We start from the raw sequence: 20,042 nt of genomic DNA, 5'->3' as shown, positions 1-20,042 counted from the left end.
CTAGGAATAAACGATGTGTTTTCAAAATGGTGGGTTAGTTGGTTTTTTTCCCCCAATTACAGACAAAATATATACTCACTACAGAAAATTTGCTAAATACAGAAAAGCACAAAGAAATGTAAAACCACCCAACAAATCCCACTTTCAAGATATCACATGGTTAACATTCAACAATCTGTAAATTAATCCAGGAAATCATTGTCCGTGTAGAAGAGTCGAGCACAAGGGAACTTGCTTTGTCTGGAGCAAGTAAGCATCCAGTGAGACTCACTAGCCAGAAACTTGAATTTTGTTCCCCTACTCCCTCACTTGAGTCTCCTAAATAAACAGATGAGAAAGGTATACATTAGAATTTTAGGAAACATCAGAGAAACTCTGAGCCCGTTTCCAAACGAGTTTAAAGAGATTTCACTGGGATAACACTGTTAGTCCATTCTAGATTAGAAATGAATTTTGACCATTTTTTAACTTAACAGTCATGCTGGGAAAGGAATGGAGATGAGAAGAAAACTGTCTAATTTTTCTGAATAGCAGTTAGTTCATGTATGTATTTTGGGGGAAGGTCTCAATGACCCAAAACATCATATCTATAATCCACCATCTTTAAGAACTCAATGCAATTTAACCAGATTTGTTGCCTGTTAGATACTAGTCCTGTATGAAGCCCAAGTTGAAGGTGCTAGGCCAAGATCAAGATGAATCAGGCACAATATTTTCCCCCAAGACAAGCAACTAGTGAAGGAGGCAGGCCTCAGAAGCATCCAGTTCAGTTCAGTTCAGTCGCTCAGTCGTGTCCGACTCTCCACGACCCCATGAATCACAGCACGCCAGGCCTCCCTATCCATCACCAACTCCCGGAGTACACTCAAACTCATCTCCATCGAGTCGGTGATGCCATCCAGCCATCTCATTCTCTGTCATCCCCGTCTCCTCCCACCCCCAATCCCTCCTAGCATCAGAGTCTTTTCCAGTGAGTCAACTCTTTGCATGAGGTGGCCAAAGTATTGGAGTTTCAGCTTTAGCATCAGTCCTTCCAATGAACACCCAGGATTGATTTCTTTGAGAATGGACTGGTTGGATCTCCTTGCAGTCCAAGGGACTCTCAAGAGTCTTCTCCAGCACCACAGTTCAAAAGCATCAATTCTTCGGCGATCAGCTTTCTTCCAACTCTCACATCCATACATGACCACGGGAAAAACCATAGCCTTAACTAGACAGACCTTGGTTGGCAAAGTAATGTCTCTGCTTTTTAATATGCTATCTAGGTTGGTCGTAACTTTCCTTCCAAGGAGTAAGCGTCTTTTAATTTCCTGGCTGCAATCAGCATCCTCAGTGATTTTGGAGCCCAAAAAAATAAAGTCTGACACTGTTTCCATTGTTTCCCATCTATTTGCCATGAAGTGATGGGACCAGATGCCATGATCTTCGTTTTCTGAATGTTGAGCTTCAAGCCAAACTTTTCACTCTCCTCTTTCACTTTCATCAAGAGGCTTTTGAGTTCCTCTTCACTTTCTGCCATATGGGTGGTGTCATCTGCATATCTGAGGTTATTGATATTTCTCCCAACAGTCTTGATTCCAGCTTGTGCTTCTTCCAGCACAGCGTTCCTCATGATGTACTCTGCATTAGAAGCATTAAATCCTATGCAAGTGCAACAATCTAAATATGTATAAAGTGCAATGATAAAGAGAAAACAATAGTTTTTTTTATTGGAGGCTAATTATTTTACAATATTATATTGGTTGGTTTTGCCATACATTGACATGAATCCGCCCCGGGTGTACATGAGTTCCCCCTCCTGAACCCCCTCCCACCTCCCTCCTCCCTTTATCCTCCCTCTGGGTCATCCCTGCATACCAGCCCCGAGCATCCTGTAACATGCATCGACCCTGAACTGGTGATTCGTTTCACATATGACAACATACATGTTTCAATGCCATTCTCCCAAATCATCCCACCCTCACCCTCTCCCACAGAGTCCCAAAGACTGTTCTATACATCTGTGTCTCTTTTGCTGTCTCGTATACAGGGTTATCATTAGCATCTTTCTAAATTCCATATATATATGCGTTAGTAGAGAAAACAATAGTTAACTCTGTTTGGAGGTTATTTAGGTGAAGGCCTCCCGGAGGATTTTGCCAAGGAGAAGGTAATCGCTGCAGAGGTTTGGCTTAGGGGTTAACTCACAGATTCAGATAAGCAGAGAAAAATGATTTATTTGTTTTGTCTAAACCTGATCTGGCCTACTTCCTGAAATCTTGGTAGAACAGACCAAGTTCAAAGTTCAAAGGAAAGCTCAATCTAAATGGATTATTGAAACAGTTCCTTTAGGTCATGTGCAGTCTCTCTTGGATAAAAATGATGAGTCTTTTCAGCTAACCTCTCCCCTTCTTGGTCTTCCCCTTTAGAGTATTTAGATTATGGGAGAGAAATCTTTCTTTGGCCACTTGATAAAGGTGGATAAAGGTGAATGGGGTCTTTGGATCCATAAAGTGAACATCACTCATTGTCTTCTAGTCTCTAAGTAGCGTTACTTGCTTGCCTAGTCTCTAGATATCCAGTTGGCCTTCAAAATTGAAATTTTGAGGGACTTCCCTAGTGGTCCAGTGGCTAAGACTCTGCCCTTCCACTGCAGGCAGTGTAGGTTCCATCCCTGGTTGATGCACTAAGATCCCGCATGCAGTGTGATGCAGCCAAGAAAGCTGAGTTTTGAGCTACTAGAACTCAGAGCCCATTCTTTTGATATCACTCCTCATATAACTTGAGCTTCTCTGATGCTACTGAGTTGTCTCTGAGGTTTGGCAGTGATAGTAGCCTTCCCTGTAGTCCTTACCTCAGAGTTACCTGCTCTACTGCCCACCCCCACCCCAAGTTCCCAGGCTAAGAAAGCTAAACCACTGAGCTTCCCACTACCCAAATCCACAACATAGACAACTTGATGTACTTGTTGCTAGCTTGATATGGTGTGGTCTTCAAGGTGCCATCATCCTGAGCCCCAGATAAGAGAAAGGGTAGAGCCCTGAATGTTATTTTCATTTATTCTACACTTCTACTCCCTGGGACAAAGTCTGGACTTCCGAAAATGTAGATGCACATCTGATAGTTTTATTCCCTTTATTCCTGTGCTCATTGCCTCCATCCTACCAATTTTTCAGTGTGAAAAGTGAAGCCTTTTCCCATCTATTCTTTCTCCATTTCAACTTGAAATTAAATCTTAATAGTGAGCAGAGGTACTCGCTCTACATTTTGGGAGCCCTGCAGGCTAGGCTACTAATATGTTAAAAAGTGGAGGTGGAGGTAAAGTGCTATGGGTAGGAGTCAAGAACTTTGTCTGGCTTGCCAGACTAATGTCTTGGTGCATGTACTTGGTGCATGAAACAGGAGGGAAGGGAGCAGGGCACAACTTGGAAAGAATGACATAACCCAAGGACAAAACATAAACTGATTAGAATCAAATGGGTCCAAGATGGCAGACAAATCAATTTCAACTAGACCTTAATGTTCAGTATATGCTCATTGTAACACATCAGCAAGCTAAATGATACACCCAGAGGCACCATGACAGTTCCAAGGCCGACCATCAAAGACCAAAAAGTGGGCAGTAGCCCAATTCATGGAAATCTCTGCCCATTCCCCCAGTTAGTCGGAATAATCCTCCCACTCATTAGCTTATGAAATTACCCCGCCCATAAAAGCTAACCACACCACATTTTGAGGCTGCACTCACCGTTCGTGATGGCTCATACTCTTGTCTATGGCATATGTTTCTCCCAAGGTCACTCTTGCCTTATGAGATGGCCCACACTTTGTCTGTGGAGTGTGTTTCTCTCTAAATAAATCCACTTCTTACCGATCACTTTGTCTCTCACTGAATTCTTTCTGTGATGAGACATCAAGAACCTGAGCTTCATTAAGTCCTGAAAACAAGAGTGTGATCTCATTTGGAAGACTGTTGATTTTGGCTAGTTTCGAGTCCCAGCCTTGTGAGTTCAAATCCCAAGCAGGGTTTTGGCCAAGTTCAAGTCCCAGCCACACGGGTTCAAGTCCCAGCCACACGGGTTCAAGTCCCAAACTGAGGTGAATGGTTTCAGTCTTACTTAGACCTTGCTCTTTTCTTTCCATTTGTATCTGCCTAATCTCCCTACCTGCTTCCCCATCCTTTATGTTAAGGTAATGACAATGTTATGGATGTGAAAAATATTTGAGAAATCCAATGGACAGAACTTGGCAGTTTTAGAGGATGACAGAAAGAGACCCACAGGTTTCTGGTTTGGACACAAGGATACATGATAGCACCACCAATCAAGAGAGTTAATTCAGAGTTAATTCCCTGGCGGTTCAGTGGTTAGGGCTGGAGTCTTTTTTTTTTTTTTAATATTTATTTTTATTTATTTATTTGGCTGTACAGGGTCTTAGTTGTGGCATGTGGGATCTAGTTCCCCAACCAGGGATCAAACCCAGGGCCCCAGCATTGAGAGATCAGAGTCTTAGCCACCGGACCACCAGGGGAGTCCCAGGGCTGGAGTCTTTACCGCCAGGGGTCCTGGCTCAGTGTCTGGACAGGAATCAACATCCCACAAGCCACCTTGCGCAGCCATAAAAAGTGTTAATTCAGGAAAGAAAGTAGTTTCTCCCCCCTCCCCCTTAAGAAAGCAAGGCAAGGATTTATTAAGACATAGTGAAACCGTGTACCTCAGACTGGGACCCGAACTTATGAGGCCAGGACTGAAACCCAGCCAAAAGCCACAGTCTTTAACTGAGGTCACACATGTGCTGTCTGGACTTACTGAGACTTAGAGTCTTAATGTCTCAGCACAGAAAGAATTCAGTAAGAGACAAAATAATAGGTAAAAAGTGGACTTATTGAGAGAAAAACACTACAAAGTGTGGGCCATTGGAGGAGGCAAGAGTGGCCCCAAAATATAGCATGGTTAGTTTTTATGGGGTGGGTAATTTGATAGGTTAATGACTTGGAGGATTATTCCAACTATTTTGGAGAAGGGGTAGAGATTTCCAGGAACTGGGCTGCTACACACTTTTTGGTCTTTATGGTCAATCTCAGAACTGTCACGGCACCTGTGGGTGTGTTATTTAGTTTGCTGATGTGTTACAATGAGTATATACTGAGAATCAAGGTCTAGTGGAAGTTGACTTATCTGCCATCTTGAACTTACTTGGTTCTAATCAGCTTATGTTATGTCCTGACCCCTTCCCTCCTGTTTCAATAGTACACGGTCAAGGGGAGAGCAGGCAGACTCAGGTGAGTAGCTACCAAGAAAGTAGCTTTTTAAAATAAAATAGTAAGTTCATTTTGAATATTTTTAGTTTTAGGTGCTTCTGGACTGGATCTCAAAGAAAGATGGTAGTGTTGCCAAAATTGGCTGTCTGTGCACCAATGCCAAACAGAAATACAGAGATAAGAGTTTTGGGGGAGAAGGAAAGAGTGGCTTTATTACTTTGCCAGGCAAAGGGGGAAAACAGTAGGTTAGCACCTCAAGAACTGTGCCCCTCTCCCTGGTGAGTAGCAAGAGGTTATACAGTCAGTCAGGACTACCTGATAAGAATCAAGGCAGTAACAGTCTTGTATTCTTTTTTCTTCTGCCAAGTTTCAAAAGGGTAGTGTTGTTGACAAGATTAGAATGTGTGCAAGGTCTTAGGCGGTCCAGTCTCCTAATCTTGATGAGCCTCTCTGGCACCTTTAATCTTGCTTCAGGTTGTTTCCTGGCTGCTCGTCCTTTGATTAGGAACTGTTTTGCCCTTTGGAACTCAGGTTGTGGAGGCTGGAGTCTCACCTAAAAGAAATGGGGGGCAAAATACCTCCATGCTCAGGAGTTCCACAGGGAACTGCTGGGCATCAGTAGCTGGACAAACCATTCTAAGTCATTAATTTATGAACGTAGTTAAGTCTTATTTGTGGACAATACTAGGAAACTCATGATTCAATATTCACTCTTGATGTTTTGCTTAGTCAACAATTTTCTACCAAATAGCTAGTTGAAATCAGCAACCCTGAGGGAATGGGAATTTTATTGGGTAAGAGAAAGAAGCCTGATATAATTCTGGAGTTTTTACTGCTTCTTAGAAAGGCATACTTGGAAAAAGAAGTTAGATTAAGAAAGAACTTTAGTGTTTTCCTCCTCCAACTTTCCTCCCATTTTACAGCTAGGAGAATAAGGCTGACAGAGTGAAGCTTTGAGTAGAAAGCAGAGTAAGGGCCCAGCCACAGGGATGGAGGGAATGGGGATCCTGGAAGATGAGAAATAATCCCCAAAACCTAAAGAGAAAGACCACCTTAAAACGGCAAAATTATTTTACTATTTTACCCAGACTATGTCCTGTCCCCATAAGATTTTACTACCTGGAGAGAATGCTTGATACCTATCCTCAAGTTGCCACATCACCAGTGGGTGGCTGACTATTCAAGAGAAACTATGTATATGTAATGACTTTGTATATTGTAAAGCATAGTTGCAAATGTTGTTAACATCAACCTCTACTCCTCAGAAAAGTACATAACCCAACTCTAAAGGAAAAACCTAATCTACAATCAGTGAACAGGATACGAACAAACTAAAATACAACATACTGTTGAATATGTTCTCTATTTAAAGTATATAGCTTATCTGAAATAAAACAGAAAAAGTGGGGCTGGTTGGGAGCAAGGTGTGGTGTCTGGTTGGAAGGGAAATAACCCACAGTTCCTTTATGACCTTTGTCACCTTTTTCTTCCACATATTCACGTATGAAGATGACTCAGCCCTAATACCAGTGGCTTATTTTTAGTAGAGGCAACAGAGCCATTTGAAAACCTAAGCATAGTAACTATTGCCAATTGACAGCTTTACACCTCAGAAACAGTCAACAGATGCTCATTTGTTCATTTCAATTTAATATGTATGACTCAAGGAGCACCAGAGAGTCTTTCCTTCTGCCACAGTGCTGGAAATTCCTGGTGAAAAAATCATTCCTTTGGATAAGAGATTTCAACACTGGATGTCCCTTAGAGTGGAATGGAGTCCAATTCCGTCATTTTACAATTGAGGAATTAGGCGAAGTTATTGGAGAAGGAAATGGCAACCCACTCCAGTGTTCTTGCCTGGAGAATCCCAGGGACGGGGGAGCCTGGTGGGCTGCCGTCTATGGGGTCACACAGAGTCGGACACGACTGAAGTGACTTAGCAGCAGCAGCAGCATGGCTATGTTGGAACTAGTGTCTAGAGCTCTGGACTGTTAGCTCAGTGACCCAGTCAACCTCCCATTTTTCAAATTCCTAGATCAAAAGCCAAATAATATCATATGTTAGATACAAGACCTATGGTCTGAAAGAAGGAACTATCCTGGGCTGATATCCTGTTCTAATGTATATGTTGCACATAAGGGAATAACATTCTGTTGTTCATTATCAAATTAGCAGAAATCAAGACTCAGAGAAATGTATTCTTTGCTGCTTTGTAAAAATATTAAAATTCAAAATCTTAGCCAAGCATGAAGCGATAAGCAACACTGACTGAGAGAGTCCAGGGGGTCTGGAATTATCTGCTGGGTCTCAATTGTGTTTCTGTCCCTTACGAGCTGTGACATCTTGGGCAAGTTACTCTTTGTACCTCACTTACCTCATCTGTAAAATGAGGTTAAGAATAAGAGGACCCATCTCATAAGGTTATTGTGAGGATTTGCTGAGACCATACATATACAGTGCTTAGAACAGTGCTTGGCACATACATGTTTAACAATTGTAAGCTAACATTATTAATTGATGTAGAATTATTAGCAAAGAGTCAAGCCCACTTCCCTTTCCTATGGGGATCTCTTCTTACTACAAGTCACTGTTTCAAAATCACACCTAACATGTCATTCTCTCAGAAGGAATTTGCATTTTCTTCTTAAGGTTTCTGCAGGATGATATTATCACTTGAAAACGACAAAGGCCAGATATATTCTGGGGAAGTGGCCTGGTTGGAAATGAAACTTGAAGTGTTGACATGATTACCCTATTTAAGAGGGCCTCTGAGGAGATTTTGGAGCTGTCTTGAAATAGCAGGTCACGTAGGGTGACAACTAGAGGGCAGATTATAACCAAAGCTACAGGAGGTCCATTTTTTTTCTCAAGAGAAGATTTTTATTTTAGAGGACTTACCTGGTGGTCCAGTGTTTAAGAATCTGCCTTTCAGTGCAGGGGATGAAGATTCAATGCCTGAAACTGCCAAGCAACTAATCCTGCAACTACTGAAGCCTGCAAGCTCAAGAACCCTCAGGAAATTAGCGAGCCTCTGCACCACAATGGAAGGTCCTGCATGATGCAAGAAAGATCCCATGTGCAGCGACTAAAACCTGATGCAGCCAAATAAACAAATCTTTAAATATTTAAAAAACAAAGATCTTTATTTTTAAAACTTAATAAAGCTAAAATTAAAAAAAGATTTTTTTCTTTTTTAATGAGAGAGAGTTGTCCAAAATAGTTAGGGAGATCTTGGGAAATAGTGGAGTGCCCAGAACTAGAGTTTTTCAAGCCCAGTTTTGGCAGCAAATGGCAAGGATATGGTGAAGGGAAACACAAAATGGTAGTTGGAATAGATGAGTTTCAAGAATCTATTCACTAGATTTGTGATCTTAAAACCATTAGGCTGGCAGTTACTTCTGGAGCCAGCCACTCCCCTTTTCTGCTTCTTTTTTTAATTCTAATAATCTACCTGTTGGCCCTCCATTCCCCAAAAGCCAGTGACTGCTTGCTGCCATGGGCTACCCAAAGTGTTTTACACACACCCACCAGCTCCCCTGTTGCTCCTTCTATCAAGAACTTTTAGTATCCTAATCCCAACCAGTTCATAAAGGAAAAAAAAAGGGCTCTTCAAGCTAATTCTTATTAAAATATAAATGACTATGTGTTCTCTTCTCAGGGATACATCCTTCTTTTAAAACGGAAATACTCGTTTGCTAGTTATATTTGGCATAATCACAAACATATAAAATAAACAAAGACCAGAATATGCCACTTCGAAATATTCCTCTTTGGCATATGGATTACCAACGGTCTCAGGAAAAGCTTGAAACAGAGCATAAGTTTTCCTTTTGTAAAGGAAATTTCCAACTATGTATCTCCCTCTTCCTAACCAGGCTGTTTTTTTGGCCATGCTATAAACCTTGGTGGATTTTCTTAGTTCCAGGGTCCTCAGGGCAGAGTCCTAACCACTGGACCATTCCCTTAACAATTCTTATTAAAAGAGAAGGTATCCACTTAAATTTGCATAACAAACCTTACTAAACAACCTTTGTTTATTGCACTATTCCTATGCCTTCCCATAACTTGCCTCCTCTGCCCAGAAGCCCCAAATTTCTTCTCCTTTATTTACCCCTTTGCATAGCTCATCATCACTGGGTACTCCTTAGATGCATGTGCAACACATCTGGTTTTCTTTTGTAATCTGTCTTTGGCCAGTCTAACTTATTGGTGGGTTCCATTTGGAGATCCTAGGATGGGTAGAGGAAAAGACATTTTTTTCCAGCTCTACAATTGGACAGTGATGTCTCTACACTGCAGACAGTGACTGCAGCCGTGAAATTAAAAGACGTTTGCTCCGTGCAAGAAAAGCTATGACAAACCTAAATAGCGTATTAAAAAACACAGACATCACTTTGCTGACAAAGGTCCGTATAGTCAAAGCTATGGTTTTTCCAGTAGTCTTTTTTCTTTCCAGAAAAGCGTGACACTGATGCTCAAACAATTGATGCTTTTGAACTGTGGTGTTGGAGAAGATTCTTGAGAGTCCCTTGGAGAGCAAGGTGATCAAACCAGTCAATCCCAAAGGAAATCAACTTTGAATATTCATTGGAAGGACTGATGTTGAAGCTGGAGCTCCAATACTTTGGCCACCTAATATGAAGAGCCAACTCACTGGAAAAGACTCTGATACTGGGAAAGATTGAAGGTAGGAGAAGAGGACAACAGAGGAAAGATGGTTGGATGGCATCATCGACTCAACGGACATGAGTTTGAACAAACTCCAGGAGAGAATGAAGGACAGAGAAGCCTGGTGTGCTACAGTCCATGGGGTTGCAGAGTCAGACGTGACTGAGCGACTGAACAAAAATAATAATTGGAAAGAAGTACGCATACAACAATAATTATTAGGTTGGTAGCATTAGATTTTTAAAATTTCCTTAAAAATTGCTCTTGAGGAATGATGTTAAAAACAAAAGCATGACACTAATGCTCATTCTGATCAGAACATGATTAAACTGTGGAAGAGGAAAACCCAGAGAGCAGAGACCATTATGGTTCTTTACCAGAGGTCTTTTTGTTTGACCTGTACTAAACTGTCCTAGGGAAAGAGTGAACCAGAGTTGTTCCTGAACCTTGGTCTCCAGAAGATTTATTCAACCTGTTTTTGCCCCTTCAGTTTTTCCCCCCTCTCCCTTTATTCTCTCCACTTCAGAAAGTGCTCCTTGTTCTTAGTATCTTCGATTTTAATTGCAAAAAATAGAGGGGTCTTTTCAGATTACTCTCAGCTGGGTAGATCCTGGAAAAGGCTAGATGTAAAAGCAGGGATGGGAATGAGGAGGGGAAACTGCATCTGTGAGGTATACCAGTAAAAGAGCAAAGACAGGGTCATCTGGCAGAAGATAAAACACTCCAAAGGACAGAATTGGATTAAACTATAATTAGTGGATTTAGAGGTAGAAGGGGAGAAGGAAATGGCAACCCACTCCTGTGTTCTTGCCTGGAGAATCCCAGGGACAGGGGAGCCTGGTGGGCTGCCGTCTATGGGGTCACATAGAGTCGGCCATGACTGAAGAGACTTAGCTGCAGCAGCAGCAGAGGTAGAAGGTACAAGTGAATGGGTTGTGACTAGACTAGGAAAGAGACAAGATTGCATATATGATACAATAATAAGAAGGCAAAGATATTTCCACCTCACAGAATGCCCTATGATCCTCCTTTTCTTATATCCCTTAGAGTTCAGTTCAGTTGCTCAGTCTTGTCTGACTGTGACCCCATGGACTGACTACAGCACACAAGGGCTCCCTGTCCATAACCAACTCCCGGAGTTTACTCAAACTCATGTCCATTGAGTCAGTGATGCCATCCAACCATCTCATCCTCTGTCTTCCCCTTCTCCTCCTGCTTCAATCTCTCTCAGCATCAGGGAAACGACCCAGTTTGAAACTGACTTTTCAAATGAATCAGTTCTTCACATCAGGTGGCCAAAGTACTGGAGTTTCAGCTTCAACATCAGTCCTTCCAATGAATATTCAAGACTGATTTCCTTTAGGATGGACTGGTTGGATGTCCTTGCAGTCCAAGGGACTCTCAAGAATCTTCTCCAACACCACAGTTCAAAAGCATCAATTCTTCGGCACTCAGCTTTCTTTATAGTCCAACTCTCACATCTATACATAACTACTGGAAAAACCATAGCCTTGACTAGACAGACCTTTCTTGGCAAAGTAATGTCTCTGCTTTTTAATATACTGTCTATGTTGGTCTGGAGAAGGGAATGGTAAACCATTCCACTAGTCTTGCCTGGAGAATCCAATGGACAGAGGAGACCCTCATGGGCTACAGTCCAAGGGGTCGCAAAGAGACACGACTGAGTGATTTCACTCACTCACACTAGGTTGGTTGTAACTTTTCTTCCAAGGAGTAAGCGTCTTTTAATTTCATAGCTGCAGTCACCATCTGCTGTGATTTTGGAGCCCCCCAAAATAAAGTCAGCCGCTGTCTCCACCTTTTCCCCATCTATTTTCCATGAAGTGATGGGACCAGATGCCATGACCTTAAGTTTTCTGAATGTTGGGCTTTAAGCCAAACTTTTCACTCTCCTCTTTCACTTTCATCAAGAGGCTCTTTAGTTCTTCTTCCCTTTCTGCCATAAGGGTGGTGTCCTCTGCATATCTGAGGTTATTGATATTTCTCCTGGCAATCTTGATTCCAGCTTGTGTTTCCTCCAGCGAAGCGTTTCTCATGATATATTCTGCAAATAAGTTAAATAAGCAGGGTGACAATATACAGCCTTGATGTACTCCTTTCCCTACTTGGAACCAGTCTGTTGTTCATGTCCAGTTCTAACTGTTGTTTCCTGACCTGCATACAGATTTCTCAAGAGGCAGATCAGGTGATCTGGTATTCCCATCCAAGTACTAACTAGGCCCGACCCTGCTTAGTTTCCTAGATCAGACGAGATCGGGCGCGTTCAGGGTGGTATGGCCGTAGACTGGTATTCCCTTCTCTTTCAGAATTTTTACACTGTTTGTGGTGATCCACACAGTCAAAGGCTTTGGCATAGTCAATAAAGCAGAGATAGATATTTTTCTGGAACTCTTGCTTTTTCGATGATCCAGCAGATGTTAACAATTTGATCTCTGGTTCATCTGCCTTTTCTAAAACCAGCTTGGAACATCTGGAATTTCACAGTTCACGTATTGTTGAAGCCTGGCTTGGAGAATTTTGAGAATTACTCTGCTAGCGTGTGAGATGACTGCAACTGTGCGGTAGTTTGAACGTTCTTTGGCATTGCCTTTCTTTGGGATTGGAAAGAAAACTGACCTTTTCCAGTCCTGTGGCCACTGCTGCATTTTCCAAATTCATTGGCATGTTGAGTGCAGCACTTTCACAGCATCATCTTGTAGGATTTGAAATAGCTCAACTGGAATTCCATCACCTCCACTATTTTTGTTCATAGTGATGCTTCCTAAGGCCCACTTTACTTCACATTCCAGGATGTCTGGCTCTAGGTGAGTGATCACACCATTGTGATTATCTGGGTCATGAAGATGTTTTTTGAATAGTTCTTCTGTGTATTCTTGCCACCCCTTCTTAATCTCTTCCAATTCTGTTAGGTCCATACCATTTCTGTCCTTTATTGAGCCCATCTTTGCATGAAATGTTCCCTTGGTATCTCTAATTTTCTTGAAGAGATCTCTAGTCTTTCCTATTCTACTGTTTTCCTCTATTTCTTTGCACTAGTCACTGAGGAAGGCTTTCTTATCTCTCCTTGCTATTCTTTGGAACTCTGCATTCAAATAGGTATATCTTTCCTTTTCTCCTTTGCTTTTCACTTCTCTTCTTTTCACAGCTATTTGTAAGGCCTCCTTAGACAACCATTCTGCTTTTTTGCATTTCTTTTTCTTGGGGATGGTCTTGTCCCTGTCTCCTGTACAATGTCATAAACCTCTGTCCATAGCTCATCAAGCACTCCGTCTATTAGATTTAGTCCCTTAAATCTATTTCTCACTTCCACTGTATAATCGTAAGGGATTTGATTTAGGTTATACTTGAATGGTCTAGTGGTTTTCCCTATTTTCTTCGATTTAAGTCTGAATTTGGCAATAAGGAGTTCATGATTTGAGCCACAGCCAGCTCCTTGTCTTGTTTTTGCTGACTGTATAGAGCTTCTCCTTCTTTGGCTGCAAAGACTATAATTAATCTGATTTCGGTATTGACCATCTGGTGATGTCCATGTGTAGAGCTGTCTCTGTGTTGATGGAAGAAGGTATTTGTTACGACCAGTGCGTTCTCTTGGCAAAACTCTGTTAGCCTTTGCCCTGCTTCATTCTGTAGTCCAAGGCCAAATTTGCCTGTTACTCCAGGTGTTTCTTGACTTCCTACTTTTGCATTCCAGTCCCCTATAATGAAAAGGACATTTCTTTTTTTTTTTTTTGGTGTTAGTTCTAGAAGGTTGTAGGTCTTCAGCTTCAGCTTCAGCTTTTTCAGCATAACTGGTCGGGGCATAGACGTGGATTACCGTGATATTGAATGGTTTGCCTCGAAAACAAACAGAGATCATTCTGTCATTTTTGAGGTTTCATCCAAGTACTGTATTCTGGACTCTTTTGTTTACTGTGATGGCTACTCCATTTCTTCTTAGGGATTCTTGCCCACAGTAGTAGATATAATGGTCATCTGAGTTAAATTCACCCATTCCAGTCCATTTTAGTTCACTGATTCCTAAAATGTCAACGTTCACTCTTGCCATCTCCTGTTTGAACACTTCCAATTTGCCTTGATTCATAGACCTAGCATTCCAGGTTCTTATGCAATATTGCTCTTTACAGCATTGGACCTTGCTTCTATCACCAGTCACATCCACAACTGGTTGTTCTTTTGGCTTTGGCTCTATCTATTCATTCTTTCTGGAGTTATTTCTCTACTAATCTCCAGTAGCATATTGGGCACCCACCAACCTGGGGAGTTCTACCTTTAGTGTCCTATCGTTTTGCCTTTTCATACTGTCCATGGGGTTCTCTTAGAGTTAGGCAGGGTCATTTGACTAATTCTGGTCAATGGACTGGAAGGAAGAGTGACAGGTGTCACTTCCAGGCCAAGTCAGCCATTTAAGGGCTGCTGCCTGACTCTGCAGCTGTCTCTGCTCTGTTGTGCAGCACATAGGCTTTGTATTAAGATGGCAGAGACACGTGTTGGAAAGAATCAGGCTCCCAAGTCATTGCAGGGGAAGAACTAACCACAGAGATGATGGCCCTGCAGCAGATTTTAGGTGAGTGATAAAGTCTGGTTTTGATCAATGCAATAAAATATATATTTATGTCCCATCCCCATCTTTGGACAACCACATTCATATGTTGAAATCCTTAGACCCTATATAATGGTATCAGGAGGTGGAACCTTTGGGAAGGGCTCCACCCTCATGGGGCTTCCCTGGTGGCTCAGACACTAAAGAATCTGCCTGCAACGTGGGAGACCCGGGTTCAGTCCCTGGGTTGGGAAGATCCCCTGGAGGAGAACATGGCAACCCACTCCAGTATTCTTGCCTGGAGAATCCCCATGGACAGAGGAGCCTGGTGGGCTACAGTCCATTCGATCGCAAAGAGTTGGAAATGACTGAGCGTTGAGAGTTGGAGCGCCTAAGTAGAACATAGCAGAGCCACCCACATGAATAGGATTAATGTCCTTACAAAAAGATCTTAGAAGATCCCCTGCTTGCTTCCACTGTGTGAGGTTACAGTGAGAAGACTGCAATCAGCAAAGAAGGGGATTCTCACTAGACACCAAATCTATTGGCACCATGATCTTGGACTTCCCTGTCTCTAGAACTATGAGAAGTAAATATTTGCTGTTTGTTTATTTCTTTATTTGGCCACATTGTGGCTTGTGGGATCTTAGTTCCTTGAGAACCCAGGCCCTTGGCTGTGAAAATGCAGAGACCTAACTACTAGATCATCAGGGAATTCCCCAATGTTTGTTGTTTATAAACTACCTAGTTTGTAGTATTTTGGGGTTTTTTGTTTGTTTGTTTTTTGGCCTCCCTGTACAGCCTGTGGGATCTTAGTTCCCTAACCAAGGATTGAACGTGCCCCCTGCATTTGGAGCATGGAGTCTTAATAACTGGACCGCCAGGGATGTCCCGGTATTTTTGTTATAGCATCTGAAACGACTAAGATACTAAGCCATGGAAATGAAACCTTTCATCTCAGATTAGGACTTGAACCCATGTGCTGGGACTCAAACCTGGCCAAAACCCACAGTCTTCCAACTGAGATCACACACCTTGTTTCAGAACCTAATGAAGCTCATCACAGAAAGAAATCAGTGAGAGAGAAAGTGATAGGTAAGAAGTGGATTTATTTAGAGAGAAACATAGTCCAAACAAGGCAAAAGGAGAAAAGGGTGGCAGAGATAGCTAGATAGTATCACCAACTCAGTTGACATGAATCTGAGCAAACTCCAGGAGACAGTGGAGGACAGAGGACCACGGTGTGCTGTAGTCCATGGGGTCACAAAGAGTTGGACACGATTTAGCAACTCAACAACAACACTTCATAGACAAGAGTGTGGGCCATTGCAGAGGGTGAGTGTGGCCTTGAAATGTGGTGTAGTTAGCTTCTATGAGCTGGGTTATTTCATGGGTAATGAATGGGAGGATTATTTCAACTATTTGGGGGAAGGGGCAGAGCTTTCTAGGATTTGGGCTACTGTCCACATTTTGGTCTTTGATGGTCAACCTTGGAACTGTCACGGTGCCTCTGGGTCTGTCATTTAGCTTATTGATGTGTTACAATGAGCATATACTGAGGATCGAGTTCTAGTTGAAGCTGACTTGTCTGCCATCTTGGACCGATTTGATTCTAATCAGTTTATGTTTTGTCCTCGGATATCATTCCTTCCAAGTTGTGTCCTGCCTCCTTCCCTCCTGTTTCATGATCAGTTTAAGTGCATGCACCAAGCCATTTTCTTCTTAAGCACAACCCAGCCTATACTGACTAATACAAAAGGCACTACAATCATCAGTTCAGTTCATTTCAGTCGCTCAGTCGTGTCCAACTCTTCTGCGACCCCATGAATCACAGCACGCCAGTCCTCCCTGTCCATCACCAAATCCCAGAGTTCACTCAAACTCACGTCCATCGAGTCGGTGATGCCATCCAGCCATCTCATCCTCTGTCGTCCCCTTCTTCTCCTGCCCCCAATGCCTCCCAGCATCAGAGTCTTTTCCAGTGAGTCAACTCTTTGCATGAGGTGGCCAAAGTATTGGGGTTTCAGCTTTAGCATCAGTCCTTCCAATGAACACCCAGGACTGATCTCCTTTAGGATGGACTGGCTGGATCTCCTTGCAGTCAAAAGCGCTCTCAAGAGTCTTCTCCAACACCACAGTTCAAAAGCATCAATTCTTCAGTGCTTACCTTTCTTCACAGTCCAACTCTCACATCCATACATGACTACTGGAAAAACCATAGCCTTGACTAGACAGACCTTGGTTGGCAAAGTAATGTCGCTGTTTTTTAATATGCTAATTAGGTTGGTCATAACTTTCCTTCCAAGGAGTAAGCATCTTTTAATTTCATGGCTGCAATCAGCATCTGCAGTGATTTTGGAGCCCAAAAAAATAAAGTCAGCCACTGTTTCCACTATTTCCCCATTTATTTGCCATGAAGTGATGGGACCAGATGCCAAGATCTTTGTTTTCTGAATGCTGAGCTTCAAGCCAACTTTTTCACTCTCCTCTTTCACTTTCATCAAGAGGCTTTTGAGTTCCTCTTCACTTTCTGCCATAAGGGTGGTGTCCTCTGCATATCTGAGGTTATTGATATTTCTCCCACAATCTTGATTCCAGCTTGTGCTTCTTCCAGCCCAGTGTTCCTCATGATGTACCCTGCATATAAGTTAAATAAGCAGGGTGACAATATGCCGCCTTGACGTACTCCTTTTCCTATTTGGAACCAGTCTGTTGTTCCATGTCCAGTTCTAACTGTTGCTTCCTGACCTGCATACAGGTTTCTCATGAGGCAGGTCAGGTGGTCTGGTATTCCTATCTCTTTCAGAATTTTCCACAGTTTATTGTGATCCACACAGCCAAAGGCTTTGACATAGTCAATGAAGCAGAAGTAGAATTTTTTCTGGAACTCTCTTGCTTTTTCGATGATCCAGCGGATGTTGGCAATTTGATCTCTGGTTCCTCTGCCTCTTCTAAAACCAGCTTGAACATCTGGAAGTTCACGGTTCACGTACTGTTGAAGCCTGGCTTGGAGAATTTTGAGCATTACTTTACTAGCGTGTGAAAGTGAAAAGTGAAGTCGCTCAGTCGTGTCCAACTCTTTACGATCCCGTGGACTGTAGCCTACCAGGCTCCTCCATCCATGGGCTTTTCCAGGCAAGGGTACTGGAGTGGGTTGCCATTTCCTCTCCAGGGGATCTTCCCAACCCAGGGATCAAACCGGGGTCTCCTGCACTGTACGCAGATGCTTTACTGTCTGAGCCACCAGGGAAGTAAGTGGAATTGTACGGTAGTTTGAGCATTCTTTGGCATTGCCTTTCTTTGGGTTTGGAATGAAAACTACAATCATAGTATTATAGAAATCACAGATTATATGACATTTACATTCAGCCCCAATTTGAAGAGGTTGAAGAGAGGAAGGAGAGATATTGCCAAATTGGTCTACTATTATCATCTTCAACAGTATAGACCAAAGATACCATGTGCAAGTCGCAGGCTCCCAGTAGGCATTCTGGAGAATCAAAGGATGTGAAAGCAAGAAACAGATTGAAACTAAATCCCTGCTCTGAATGTAGAATCTCTTCAGCTACATAATCCTTGCCCCAGAGAGTTTCATCCTGAAAGACTATCAGGATTAAGGCAAGTGGATGGACTATTATAGGCAAAGTCCTTATTTTTGCTAAAGGCTTTAATATACCTATTACCTTTACTATACCAAGCTTAAAACTTGAAGACAAAAGAAAAAGAAAGAAACAAGGTGGATACAAGAGGAGAGTTGTAAGAGAATGTAAAAATAAATGGGATTGAGGAGTTTATGGAGACAAGATCAGTGGTATTAGTGTTATTGTTCAGAGGCAAGAGCAGAAAATTCAGGGATATCAAAAGCAGGCAATACAATTGAATACAACAAAGATGACTGATGTAATTTGGGTTGGGTTGTGGTCCTTAAGGTCTCATTGGGCCAGAGAAGTCTGTGATTTCTGAGGACATCATATTCTATGTGGTATAGCACGGTAGTTAAGCATGTGAGCTCTGGAGTAAGAGTAAGATGGATTCATAGCCCAGCTTTACTACTTACTAGTTTTGTATTCTTGGGTAAGTTATTTAATATTCCTGTGCCTCTGTTTCCCCATCTGTAAAATAGGAATTAGAATAGAATAGGAATTTTCATATGGTTGTTGAACCAGACTATGTGAGGAGTCTCTCATGATTCCTTCCCCAATCAGCAAATAATGCAGGTGTCCCAAAAAACCCTCCCTCTCTCTCCCTCAACCATCAGGATATCGCTCAGAAGACTGAGGAGGTAGTTTTTCCTTCCACACTCTATAGCTAGAGGCAGACAGATGATGTGTGTATAGTTTTTGTGAAACAGGCAATTACCCTCACCAAATGATCCTGCTGTTTGATTTGTAGTTTGACTCTAGAGTCAAAGGTGGGAGGGTTCATACTTCATTCTTGCTTACAGACAGTGAAGATGCCCTGGGGGCCCATTCCCACGTATTGTTATGAGTGTTCTCTTTTTGCCCTGCATTCCCAGATGTCTTTCTGTTTCTCGTACACAGGCATAATGCATTAGTTGTTCTGATTCCTTAAATCATTAATAACAAGACAATCATGACCTGAGTCAATTCTATTCCTTCCATGGTATTAACAGTATTGGTTTAGAATAATGATTTCTCTGCACCCCATAGTGATTACCTCCATAGAAGTGAGACTGGGAATATAACTTTTTGCAGAGTGAAGCAGCACATATGTGGTTTATGGCCCAGGCTCTGACACTGCATGAATTGGTTTAAATCCCGGTTCTACCTCTTTTGGCTATCTAAACTTGAGCAAGTTACCCAAGCCCCATGAACCTCAGTTTCCTCACCTGAAGAATATGAATAGGCCTGGCTGGTTGGGGACCTGGAAGTTGGACTGGCCTTGGCCTGGGTAGGGCGGCAGAGGTGACAGACCTCTATGGCCCTAGTGACGAAGGCAGTGTTTCACAATGAGGTGGAGAGCAAGGACTTCCAATATGTAAAGAACTCAGAGATGTACTTCTACCCCTGCCCACGTGGGAATAAATTCTGCATCACTCAGGAAGATTTGGTGAATGGGGAAACATGGCAACATGATCTAGCTTCTCTCTCATTATAAAAGTGATTTATGACAAAGGTCAGTTTACTTGTAGAGAGACAGTCCCAGCCTCTTCCACCAATAAGGAACTAGTTAAATGCTAAAGAAGATTTTAGGACTCCAAAGCCTAAACTTTGGGGAATGAGCCAAGCTGGAAAAATCAAATTCAATCACTATCTTCTTCATGGGGATAATTTTTTTTTTTTTCAATTTGCTGCACCATGTGGCTTTCAGGATCTTAGTCCCCCAACCAGGGATCAAACACATGCCCCCTGCAGTGGAAGCACACTGTCCTAACTGTTGCAGGAAGGGGGACCCCTTCTAGGGCCTGAAAGGGGGTCTTTTGTCTAACACTCAGAAATGAATTTTCTGAGGAGACACAGGTGCTAACAAAGCAAGAGACTTTATTGGGAAGGGGCATCTGGCAGAGAGCAGGAGGTTAAAGGAAACCAGGAGAACTGCTATGCCTCGTGGCTC

At 42.4% G+C, this 20,042-nt stretch overlaps 1 pseudogene; it reads left to right on the top strand.

The window, feature by feature from the left end:
• The first annotated feature begins 19,406 nt into the window (after positions 1-19,406).
• Positions 19,407-19,669, top strand: LOC148774714 (diphthamide biosynthesis protein 3 pseudogene; annotated as a pseudogene).
• Positions 19,670-20,042: the final 373 nt, after the last annotated feature.

This window comes from Moschus berezovskii, chromosome 20 (genome assembly GCF_049115385.1).
Source record: "Moschus berezovskii isolate FMDL1 chromosome 20, NW_MosBer_1.0, whole genome shotgun sequence".
Classification (NCBI taxonomy): domain Eukaryota; kingdom Metazoa; phylum Chordata; class Mammalia; order Artiodactyla; family Moschidae; genus Moschus; species Moschus berezovskii.
Note: the sequence above shows the minus strand (reverse complement) of the source record. Positions and strands in the feature narration are given on the sequence as shown.